Source organism: Pinus tabuliformis, chromosome 7, assembly GCF_031772625.1.
Source record: "Pinus tabuliformis cultivar Carrire ecotype Pingquan chromosome 7, CPIR1, whole genome shotgun sequence".
NCBI classification, from domain to species: Eukaryota; Viridiplantae; Streptophyta; class Pinopsida; order Pinales; family Pinaceae; genus Pinus; species Pinus tabuliformis.
Window position 1 is genome coordinate 513018517 of NC_142293.1, and position 13000 is coordinate 513031516.

Consider the following 13000-nt stretch of genomic DNA (forward strand, 5'->3'; position numbering starts at 1 on the left):
CTCTCTAGCCTATTTTATCGCCACATAAATGATTTTGATTTCATATGGAGTAGTAGTAGAACTAGTAGGATTTTGTATATCTTGATAGGCAACACTAGAAAAAAGCTCCTATGTGTTCCTTGCATGTAAAATCATGTTGAATTTGAGGGAACACCATATCCATTTAACATATGAAGTTGTCAATATGTGCCCGTGAATGCAATTCCCCATTTGCTTGCTTACATTTTTTATCTGAATACTGATTTGATTAATTAATATATTTAAATACTCATATGGTAACTAGTCTACAAATTCTCATATATATGCAACAATATGGTGACAACTATTTTATCCATTTCTAATGTTCCTTGCTATCATGCAATTCTACCTAGAGAAGAAATGAGTGTAGTAATGATGGTTGAACATAAATTTAATAACTTTCACATCTTACAACTTTGGCTACAACTAAATTTTTATCGTTCACAATTGTTTTTAAGAAATTATCAAAATGACTTAAATCAATTTACAAGTAATCTAGCCTAATAGCTTAATGATGATTCAATGAATACAACATGTCTATCTGGAAGCATTTTCTATTGTGATTAAGATATTGTACAAAATATAGAATTCCCCACCCCAACGAAACTCTTGTTTTTAGCCTACTTATGCTCAAGGTGCTTTTCTAGTTAACCAAAGGTTTTCCAAAGTCAACATGTGATCGTCACCATTGGTTATACCATTGGAAGTAAAGCCAAAGGATGTAGTAATGGATGGGACTCAATTGGTTTCGGTTAAAATAGCTCTGAAACTAGCTTGGATGCATGAACAAACTCTTGATCTCACTCTCAATATACTACGGGTGAACTAGTTGGATCAATGACTTAAACTAATGGTATTATGAGTGTAAATTATTTTCAAGTTTGAGATTGAATTGATTTGCCTCCCTATAATCTCTTACATATTTGCTTCATAAAATACATAATACCCTATCTTATTATATGCTTTTTAAAACTATCGTGACACTCAGTCAAAAAAACATGTGCTTTAATTGGCATATTGTACTGCTATTTTCATAGGTTTTGGGAATCTTAAGCCACATGGTAGACAACTAGAAATGAAGAACTTCACCCTCTCAAAAAAAATTAGGTGAATGTGTGCTACATATGCACCTAGATACCATCAATTTCAAATCAATAGACTATCTTCAAATCTCAGTTGTATTCCAAAGCCAGTTTACGTACTAAATTTTTGTAGGCTAGTTATACTATTGCTTCTTTGTCCCATGTTGTTCCACACTAGTTCATAGTTTTAAGTTATTTCACAACTGCTTTGGGACTTAGGTTATGAAATTGCTTTTGGTCTAGAAAGACGAAGTGACAATTCTACTCAGTCACTTAAAATGAATAGAGATAATTTTTTAAATGATGTGTATTGTGTGTATGTCTTTGAGAATGTTCTGCTCCCTAATCCTTCTCTTTCCATCTTCCTTTTCTCCTAGCAAGAAACTGCAAGAAAAACCAAATGTGACCTACGATAATATTAGAGGGTGGGAGATGAGCCATGCCAACCATGTACTTTCACAGTGAGAAGCACTACCATTGCTATCATAGCCATCAATATCATTGTTGCATGGATTTTTTATTGTTGCAAGTATGGTTTAATATAAAAGGTGGTCATAAGAAGTGAAGATTCAAGTCACAAGAAGAGAAGTGAAGTTTTAGCTTAATGTACTACAAAAACTGAGGAGAGTGACAACGACTAATCACTAGTTTAAAATTCAATTGATACATTGAAATCCAATTGACTCATCCTTATTGTTCAGTCGACTTCTAACACATGACCTAAGCTGATGGGAACATGCATCAAGTTGAGTGAAATTTTCGGTTGACTTGACTGATTATTCAACTTAGTTAATTGGAAAAATTGGTCGACTAAAATGATGGAGAAATAAAGTTGGCCATGGAGTTGTTTTTCACATCAATTTCCTATGATGGTATCCATGATGATTCACTTACTCTCCATGGGCTATTTTTTTGTTCACGTCATCCTTGTCTTGTAAGAGGTAGCTGAAAGAACATTATGTGGAAGATCAAAAGTCTTCAAAAGCATGTTCTAGATGTTACTTGCACACTAGAAACTAAGCGTCGATTGTTTTCATAAATACTACTAGGACCTTAAGGAAACATATTTAATGATGCGTTATTTGGTGATAATAAATCCTTTCCATTTTCACTTCTATTTTGTGGACATATCCATCATTAATTTATAGCAAATTTAATGTGAGTCATGCCATGTTCATATGGATAGTAAGCTCAAAGTGTGTGTTATGTTCTTTTTGTCATATGTTATTTTGTTGTTCTACTACCCTAGGGCCATTGTTTGACTAGTGATAGAAGGAGATCCATTTCTAAAACTGAGAAAATAGTGAATTTCAAATTTCTCAAAACTATGAATGGGAACGACTGCTCAATTATATTGATGAGAACCAATAGTTGGGGAGAAAAATAATTTCCTAGTCAACTACATCGACTTGTCAGTTGACTGCATTTCATGTTGGGTTTTATAACATTAAAAGGAAGCAATGGGGAGTTATTTATACAAATATATTTATATGAAGGGGAAAATCTAGTCAAGTCCAAAGTCGAATCTGAGAATCAACTACAGTTTATAAACTATTAATGAGAAAATATGAATCACATTTCTTATTTTAATTTCTTGTAAGATTACACATGAAAGAAGTAAAATCATAATTTTCCTTTTAGTTCTTTGTCTCTATTAAAATTCTATACATATAGGGAGTAATCTTGCAATCCACTTTAAATCATCTAATTTTTATTACTAATCAATAAACATGTACATAAACAATAATGTACTGTGGAGATGATCTCTTGAAGCATACCAACTGGACACACATCCTTTTATAATTCACTTACCGAAATACAATCTGTGACAATATTTGGAAGGTTATATTTAAAAGAATTTACCTGTTGTATTACATGCTTAGGCTCCAATTCCTTGGATAACACCCAGTTTATATTATAGCGCAAAGCTATCATTACACCATATCTAGATGCATTTAATGCTGTGGCTATCCAAAATTTCTAATACAAATAAATTGCTTGCATAAAATTACCCTCTATATCTTTATATTGTAACAGGGTCCTATTGATGCCTCTAAAATCGTAGCACCAACATTGGGGATAACCACCCGGTCCGGACCTTAGTACAACTCCTTTTTCGTTTGAAGTGGTGGCTCCAACTGGATGTTATGGGACCAGTTTCCCAATAATGTATGGTTTGATGAATGAGTGTTTTAAATGTATAACAAAGATGATAGGTGATTTAATCTATAACTCTGAAAATATACACATATATCTATATAACCTGGGTAATCTTATAACAATGCAATTTTTGATAATTCCTAGCAGACAAATAATCATATAGATGGTTTACTTATCCATAGGAAGATGCATTTAAATAATGATTACTTTGTTTAAGAAATTAAACAAAGTAATTATGAAAACATATCGCATGACCTACTGGTATTTATTGCTGACATATATCTCTGATATAACAATTCTAATTTGTTCCGAAATGACTCAATATAGAATTTCTTGAAGCATCTTAATACATCAACAACAGAAAACTAAATGAAATGCTAATTACATAAAGAACAAGACAAAAAGAATAGTGATAGAAATACCGCATGCATTTGAGTCTTGATATGTAAGAAACATTCTAATTCCACCTTTTTATTCTAGAAACTTCCAGGAGATACAAAAATGCAGGTCTTGAAAAAGTTCTTTCACCAAAAATCTGAAACCTTGGTCCATTGCTTATAAAAAAATAAATCAAGAAGTGCAGAAGTACAACTTCTCAAGTCTAGTTTTTGTACAAATTGAGGACTAGTTTTCCCAATAATATGAAAGAGTTTATATAATGGAATTAAAACAAACTGTCTACAAAAATCGTTGAGAGTTGTTGGAACTGCCACTCATTAAAATTTGGGATTTTAATTCCAAAAATAGTAATGCGATTGCATCTGAAAAGATTCTTCATATCTATTTATTCTCATGTGTTCGCAACTGACAGATTGAAAGCATGTTTTGAATTTCTGGAGGGTAACTCACCCTGGAGTGTAGTTGTCCCGTGTACGTGGTGTCTGAAAGTTCGGGGATCATGCGATCAACATCATCAACAAGGAATTTGATGGTCATTTGTTGGTTGTGCGGCTTAACCAAAAAGGACTAGTACGCATCCCAGTTAAGGCTTTGTATTCTGTTGAGTTGTTCATCTTTGGTAGCCAAATCTTGCTTCCATTGATTTTCTAACACTTTTGCTTTTGGAAGCTTACCTGGGGAACAATCGGAAATTAAATTGGCTCCATATAAACCATCATTTATCATTTCAATCACATTATTCATTATAGACCTAGCCCTTTCTACCTTTATCAGTTGTGTTTCCCACTCCAAAAACAATATTTCTTTATGCAACTCTTGAATTTTCGGTAGGTTAGCAGCTATTCCTTCTACTGTGCTTTGCCAGGAGAGGTAATTTGTGACCTTCTCATCTGCATCCTCAAATTCTAATCTGGTATTAACTGCTTGATTGATCAGTGATGTAGTTATGATGCATAATGGGTCGATAAGAGATATTTTATGGCAAAGTAGATTGAGCTATTGAGATAAGGCTTTATTTGCTTCTAGGGCTTCCTTCTTAAATTCCTCAACCTTGGGATAATCTTTGAACTGTTCTATACAAAGTTGTAACTGTGTGATTTGCTCCTCTTTAGTCTTGATTTCTTGTTGATGTGTCAATTGAAGCTGTTTGAGCTTTTGAGACAACTGTTGTTGTTTTTGGATGGCATGCTGGTCGATCTTTTGTTTCTCCAGGTTTAATTGTTCCTCAAGCTGCTCATTCTTTTGTTTTTCTTCTGCCAACTGTTCTTCAAGCCGATTAATTTTCTGTTGTTGTACTACTGCCTGTTCCTCAAGCTAATTAATCCTTTGATCCTTTTCCTTGAAAAATTGGTTAACCTTAGTTGCCTTATCAATTGTGGCGGCTGTGTATGCCCCTGCAAATTGAGATAACTTAGTCAAATCCTCAGAAGGATTGACTTTTGAATCCTTCCATAAAACATTCATAAATTTAGATTAAGGAATTGTGGAGGATGTCTGGTCTATTTTCCTCTTCTTTATTTGTCTTTTGACTACAACCCTCTGTTTTGGACTGTAAAATACATCGAATGGTGGTATTTCCTCAATATTCAATATAATTTCTCCTGAAGGGTTTTCAAAAATTATTTCAATCTCTTTCTGAGCTATGTCTTTATTGGGTGTTACTTCAATTTTACTATCAGGAACGGTGGACTGTTGAGTCGCGGGCGATGCTGATGTGGTAATGTTTTAGGGGTCGCTCTGGTTTTTGATCTACTGATCAAATTGCTCCCATTATTTTATCAAGATGGGGTCAATATGAACATCTATGCTAAGGGGTTCACTGGTGTTTCCACCTGTTTCCCCTTCCCCAGAAATCTCTTCAATAGCCTGCTCCCAGTTGTGCTCTTCTTGCTAAACAATAGGGGTAGTATTTAGTAAGTCTAGAGGTATTGTCAAGTAACCTCTGTGTCCTGTATTCCATGAATTTGTCCGTCTTCTCGGCTCCCAATTTGAATCTTGCCAGATAACTTTCTTGTGAGAATAATTCCGCTAAAGTGAATAAGTCATCAAACTCATCCTTCTCATGTATAAATTTACTAATTTTCACCTGACTGGTGAAATTGAGAGCGGCCTTGTTTGGATCATATTGTCTTTTAGGAATTACTACTAGACCCACATCCTTTGTTTTCTATGCTTCTTTCTCAGCATGTTTAAAATCATGCAATGTGTAAGTGCCACAGTGGAGGGGAAATGGAGGCCATACTTGTTTCTTAGAATCTTTAAGGTTTCTAGACATCCCTTTTTCCACTATTTGGTATGCTATTTCCCTAGCTAATAGCTTATCTGGAATGTAGAGTGGAAGGACATGAGGGTATGTAATACTGCCAAAAACCCTAATATAAGTGAACTTCTCCTCCCTGAACCAACTGCCGATTGAAGTTAAGTCAATGTTGGCTTCGTCTGACAGCCGAGGAGCAGGTTTATTGAAGATGGCTTGATGGACAAGTAAAATGAAACCATGGAAAATCTTGTATAAATGATTCTTGTAGTTAAACTTCCATAAATATTTATGATAAATATGAATGGGGGTTGGATCCTGAACAATCCATTTCCAGCCTAGGATGGGAAAGTCGGAATTAAAACAGATTGTGTCCATTATGTAGGCGCTCATATAGAATGGGGGCACAATTCTGGTGGAGACAAATATGTTCCTTCTATAATCTAGTATTTGACTGGCCATTTTATCTGATAGAATGGTTGCCCAATCCATAATAAAGGAGTTGATTGATGCTTATATTAATGGAACCATTTCTATAGAAAATCTAGCAGAATCAGGGTTTCCAAAGAGCCTACATACCATAGCAGCAGCATAACAATACAGAGATGCTAAGGAGGCCACATAGTACATACCAAAGGATTCATGTTTATGCTTGTTTGGAAAATGTCTCCACTGTTTGATAGGGTCTGACTCTATGTCATTCTCCTTAGCGAAAGCTTCCAAGAACGATTTGTTGTAGTGTCGCTGGGGATCCTACAAATGATACATTCTCTTGACATCTTCAGGTTTGAATGTCCTGAACATCCTCCCATCGGATGTGAATAAAGCTTTGACTGTGATATTAATACTTTCGATTACCCATATCACTAGATCATTATATGGTAAAACTTTGGCTCGGGCTGCTATTTTATGGAGGAAAGAGCTGGCCAAATCATTGAGTGTGCTTTTTGTTTGATCAGTTCCATCATCTGTTGCTTCTTCTTCTATCTCCGTTGGATTTTCTGCTTCATGTAAAGCATATATGCCTTCACACGAGATTTTACCAAGGCCTAGATAGGTAGTATATGCAATTAACACCAATTTTGCTGGTCCTTCTTCCACTATAATGGGGAACTTTGCCTTTCGAGATTTATTAGACATCTTGCCCAACTGTGCGATCCTGGATCAGCTCTGCAAAATGAGGAAGAAGAGCGTAACAGTCAAAAAACTTGAGAGGAGATAATACACAAATTACAGACCAAAATAAATTACGCGCATTAGATGCCAAAGATCTTATATTGTACATAGAAACCGCGGATGAAATCCTTAAAGGACTTAACCATAACTGCTCCTTAATGTTTTACTGTAACTTCCAATGTGAAACTTTAATGCTGAAGCCATATGTCACATCGCAAGTTTTGTAACGGTCCTTTTTAGAATAGGTGTCGTGACTCTGCGATTTGCGATTACCGATTATATTATTTTAATATTTGTGTAATAATTGTGTATCGAAAATTGGGAGTTACAAGCACCACGCTCAAAATGTATGTTTGCATAGTTGCGGTTGCGATGAGCGTTGAGCTGGCATGTGAAGACAATGGGTTTCAAACTTGGCAAATCATGCTATTTCTTTATAATCGATTTATCCATATACCGCATGTATTCATAGTATTTTATAACTTGCTTTTATCGAGAGTGCGATATGTGATAATTAAATCACATCAGAATATTTCAATGGAGTTTTTCGGATGCTTCCCTATGAATCAGCAATATGCGATTACGATAGCCTTATCGCATCACAAGATTTCAATGAAACATTATAAGTCATCCCTTGGGATATATGATGTGCACAACGTGATAGTTTTATCACATCGTATTTATAAATGGCTTACTTTGCAATGAGGGTTTATTATGACTCTAATCGCATCGCACTTTTCTAAATGGATGTTCATGGGTTCTAAAGAATTGCGATTTGCGATGAGCGGTACTAAATACTCATAAAGCAATTTTTTATATGATTTTTATTTTATTTTACTCAAAAGTTTTATGGCTTTTATTCATATTCTAAAGGGAACCCATTTCTTATTTGGCATTATAAGGCTAAGATTTAAAAATTGAAATGGGGGAGGGGGGGGTTGTTGTATAGCACAACAATTGGTGATTCACTAGAAGAACCAGTTAACTCTGAAAAATAATGAAATTTCTAAAACTTTCTTAAGTAGAATCAATTGAGGGAAAAAAACAACTCTCTAAGAATTAATTAGATAAAAGTTTTACTCTGAATAAACAAAATATCATTTTTGCAATTTCTTTTACAAACACTTATGATAAAATAAAAAACATCTTTTTTTCTTCAAGCTTTGATTGGTTGTTAAAGATAACGTAGGGGGATCTTTCAACTTAGCTTTTAAATTTACTCTTTTGTCACAGGTAGTGCCTCTACTGCCAGCAAACATCTATAGTCTCGACAGGGTTACCTTTTAACCATCAATCATTCACTGTCCCATCCATCTAAGAGTATAACTTTTGAAAGATAAATCGAGAAAGATATATCTACATGTATTTTATATTTTTTGTTTGTCTTTTTATTATTTTTTGGATAAAAAGCCACTGTCCTAGTTTGGGAGCCAGATGATGATAATGCCATTCACCAGTTGTAATTTAAATAAATAAGCTTGCTCGTAATGAGACCCCTTGTCTTATGATTATAAGCCATTACCCTATTTTGGTATGCAGTATTGGTAATGTCAGTTTAATTAGTTCCCTATGATAATGGTAAATAGACTCGTCATGAGACCTCTTATCTTTTAAATCAGATATATTTTAGAATTACAATCTGAAAAATCATAAACCTAGTGGATGGGGTGAACGACTTACTCCTTAAGAGTTTATGGATGACAATTCTAGAGCTGTGGATGCTTAGCTGGAAAAAGTCTTTACCTTTTTATAAATAACCTTTCTCAACCAGCAAAACTCAAAATGATTTACTGTATTTTCAAGGTTTGAAAGATTTCACAAATTAAAGAGAATCTCAGAGTTTCACGTTTTATCTAATTTCCAAAACTATAATCATTTCCTTGAAAGTTTCTATTCTTTGAAAGCAAATATTCTCAATATTCTTTCAAAGAGCTTTTCAATAGTGAAAAGCCAATGGTAGACTATTTACAACATTATTTCCTAAAAGAAACTAGCCTGCATAAAAAATATGTACAGGTAAGAAGGTATTACCTCCTTAGGAAAAGAATTTCTTTAAGATAAGCTCATTCACAGGAAGAGAATCTCTCTTTCCTAAAAAATCTTGCAGTAGAAACATTGATGAGCCTATCTTTTCAACGATCTGAAATGGTCCAACCACATCTTCTGAAATTTGGTATGTTTACCTTTGTCTTCATGTGCTTTGTCCCATTTCAAAATGAGATCACCGATTTGTAATGTTTTTGAGCCAACAAAACTTGCATCAAAAGAATATTTAATGACCTGTTGATGTTTATCATGAGTAATTTTGGCCTTTTCTCTTTCCTCATCCAATTTAAGGATTTGAGCAAACCTCAATTGAATAGAGGAAGAGGGAATTTCTTCAATGAATTGTACTAGGGCTAGAGATGGGAATGCTAAATTTGGTGGTATTACAACTTCTTTCCCATACACCAAGTTAAAAAGAGAAGTAGCTATTGAGGCCTTCTGAGTTATGTGATCTGCCCATAATGCAAATATCAAATATTTATGCCAATTATTTTAGTTTTGATGAACAATTCATTTAATAATCTTGATGAGATTCTTGTTAGTTGACTTTGCTAAGCCATTTCCTTGAGGATATTAATTTGCAGAGTTTTTTAACTTAAAACCTCTCTTAAGAGAAAATTCAACTATACTATTTCCAGAAAAATACGATGTATTGTCAAAAATAAGCGCGTTAGGTAAACCAAACCTTGTAATGATGAACTGATCAATAAATTCAATAATTACATCAGAATTGGCTACCTTTAGAGGAATTGCTTCTACCCACTTTGTGAAGTAGTCCACGGTTGTGAGGATGTATCTGTGTTGCTTGGAAGAATGTGGAACAATCTCTCCTATAATATTAAGTGCCCCATTGTTCAAATGGTTGCTCAATGTTTACTGGTTGTAAAGGAAAGGCTGGTTTCCTTTGTCTTCCGCTAGCAGTTTAGCATATCTTACATTTCCTTACATAGTCATGGGCATGTTTAAACAAAGTTGGCCAATAATATCCAGAATCTAGTATTTTGTGAGCTATAGTGTCTCCTCCAAAATGTTCACCTGTTGGGCCATCATGTAATTCCTACAAAACAGTTTGTGCTTCAGTTTTTTCAAGGCATCTTAATAAAATTGAATCATAATTTCTCCTGAATAACACATTATCAATGATTTCAAAGTGTTTGGCTTTTAATCTTAAGGCACGTTTGTTTTTGTAACTGAATTCAGGGGGATCATATCCATTTTTCAAGTAAAAGATCATATCAGCATATTGAGATTCTGAATTAGTGATACTTATCTCATTTACTTGTGTCGTATTGTTTGAATCTTCATGATCTGGAATATTGGAAGCTCCTGTCAATAACTTGCAAAAACCTTTCCCTCTAAAAATTTTTGCTGGTTTAATATCAATATCATATTCTTGTAACGCTGTTACCCAATTAGCTCTCTTCTCTCCTACTTCCCTTTGAACTAGCAATTGTTTCACTGCAGAGAATGGGACTATTACTTTAGTGTGTGCTTTTAGGAGGAAAGGTCTAAAGTGTTTTATAGACTTAAATACAACAAAAGCTTGTTTTTCAATGTTAGAATAGTTGAACTCAACACCTTGCAAATTAGAACTAAAGAAAGATATGGGTGCTTCTACTTACTGGTCAATGATCTGTGTTAAAACAACAGCATAAGATGTTTCAGTGGCCAAAGTATACAAAATAAAATGGCTAGAAAAATTTGGAGTATTCAATGTAGGAGCATTAATGATTGCATGTTTGATTGAGTCAAAAGCATATTTTTCGTTACGTCCCCATTTGAAGACTGAATTTTTCTTAATCATGGATTGCAAGGGAAAAACTATATGAGAAAAATCAGGAACAAATCTCTTTACAAAATTTATCTGTCCTAAAAATGATTGCATATATTTCTTATTATGTGGCAAAGGGATATCAGAAATCTCTTTAATCCTATCTGGATCAATGTATATTCCATCTTTGGATACAATGAACCCTGCGAGTTTATCTTCATTAAGAGCAAAGAATGATTTCTTGGGATTCAAAGAAATCCCATATCTTTTGCGACGTTCAAAGATCTATTTCAAATCATGCAGATGATTGCTCCTTTTCTTAGAATAGATAGTTATGTCATCTAAGTACACAATGATTGTCCTATTGATCAAACCCTTGAAGGATATATCCATGGCTCATTGGAAAGTAGCTCCAGCATTTATCAAACCAAAAGGAATTTTCTAATAAGCATAGGTTACCCATTTAGTTCTAAATGTAGTCTTTAATCTATCATCTGGATGTACCAGTATCTGATTGTATCCTGAAAAACCATCAAGAAAAGACATTAACTCTAAGCCATCTATTGATTGAAGTATCTGCTCCATTGTTGGTAATGGGAAATTATCCTTCTAACATGCTTTATTGAGATTTCTAAAATCTATGCAAATCCTAATATCACCATTCTTCTTTCTTACTGGTACTAAGTTTGAGACCCATTTAGAATGCCTGACAGGAAAGATTATTTTGGCTTTAAGGAGTTTATTCAACTCTGCTCTAATCTAACTTTCAAGATTTGGGTGAATTTTCCTTAGCTTCTGTTGTACAGGCTTCCCATCAAAAATCATTGGGATTGTGTGTTGAATGATAGAAGTATCATAAGTTTTCAGATCTTTGTAATTCCAAGCTAAAACATTTTTGTATTTATTTAATAATCTTATGAAAGCAAATCTTTCATCTGATGAAAGTCCAAGTCCTAAACTGACATTTTGTGGTTTGGCCTCAGTGCCGAGATTTACTAATTCAAACCTTAAAGTAGAACTTTGAAGTTTTGGATTAGTGACCTTTTTGAACCTATCTTTAATATCATAAAGATCTTCTAGCTTGACCACAGATTTAGGAATAGGATTTCATTAAGTCTTTGTTTTAATTGAAGATCATGATCGCTTTCATCGATAATATGATCGTCATAAGATCCTTTAGAAGTCAAGAAATTTAAGATATCCTCATCATGATTAAACACACACCAATTGGTGACATTATCTAGGACAGATGGCCGAAAAATTAATTCAATAGAAAATCTATCTAGACTATAATCCTCGGATGGAAGGAGCTTAGAAGAAACATTAGCCAAAATATCGGTTGCTACATTCCGTGATCTAGGAATAGGAGAAATATTGAATGCTATAAAATGAGTTATGAGATCTTAAACAAGTGATTGATAATGTTTGGGTGTCTCGAGAGACAATGGATAGTATTTCCGACTTGTTTAATGACAATTTCAGAATCACCAAATACTTTCAGATATTGGATATTCAGGCCTATTGCTTTATAGATCCCCTGAATCAATGCTTCATATTCTACAGTGTTATTGGTACACTCAAATTCTAGCCTACATGATAACATCATTTTTTCTCCTTCTGGACTAACTAAAATACATCCTACTCCTGCACCGTCATTAGATTTTGATCCATCAAAATAAAAAGACCAAAATAAAGGCTTATTTACAAGCTTATTTACAAGTTGATCTGTAACATTGACACACTTTGAGGTATCAGTATTGGAGAAATTTTCGATCTGTGACATGACACTATTAACAGGAAAAGGGGATTGCTAAGCATTAAAATTCCCAAAAAATGATTCAGCCGAATAGTTTCCAAGAATGTTATTATTGAAGGCTACAGGTTGATTTTCTTCCTCAAACTCGGTTACTGTATGAGTAAAATGTTTTTCGTGATCTATTTTGATTTGATTTAGTTTCCCATTATAGGGAAGCCACACGTGGGACCAATCAGTAGAAATATAACTGTGAAGTTTTTCGAACCAATCTCTGGTAAGGATCAAACCATAAAAATCAGGGATGTTAGCAATTAATATATCAATTCTTTGGATCA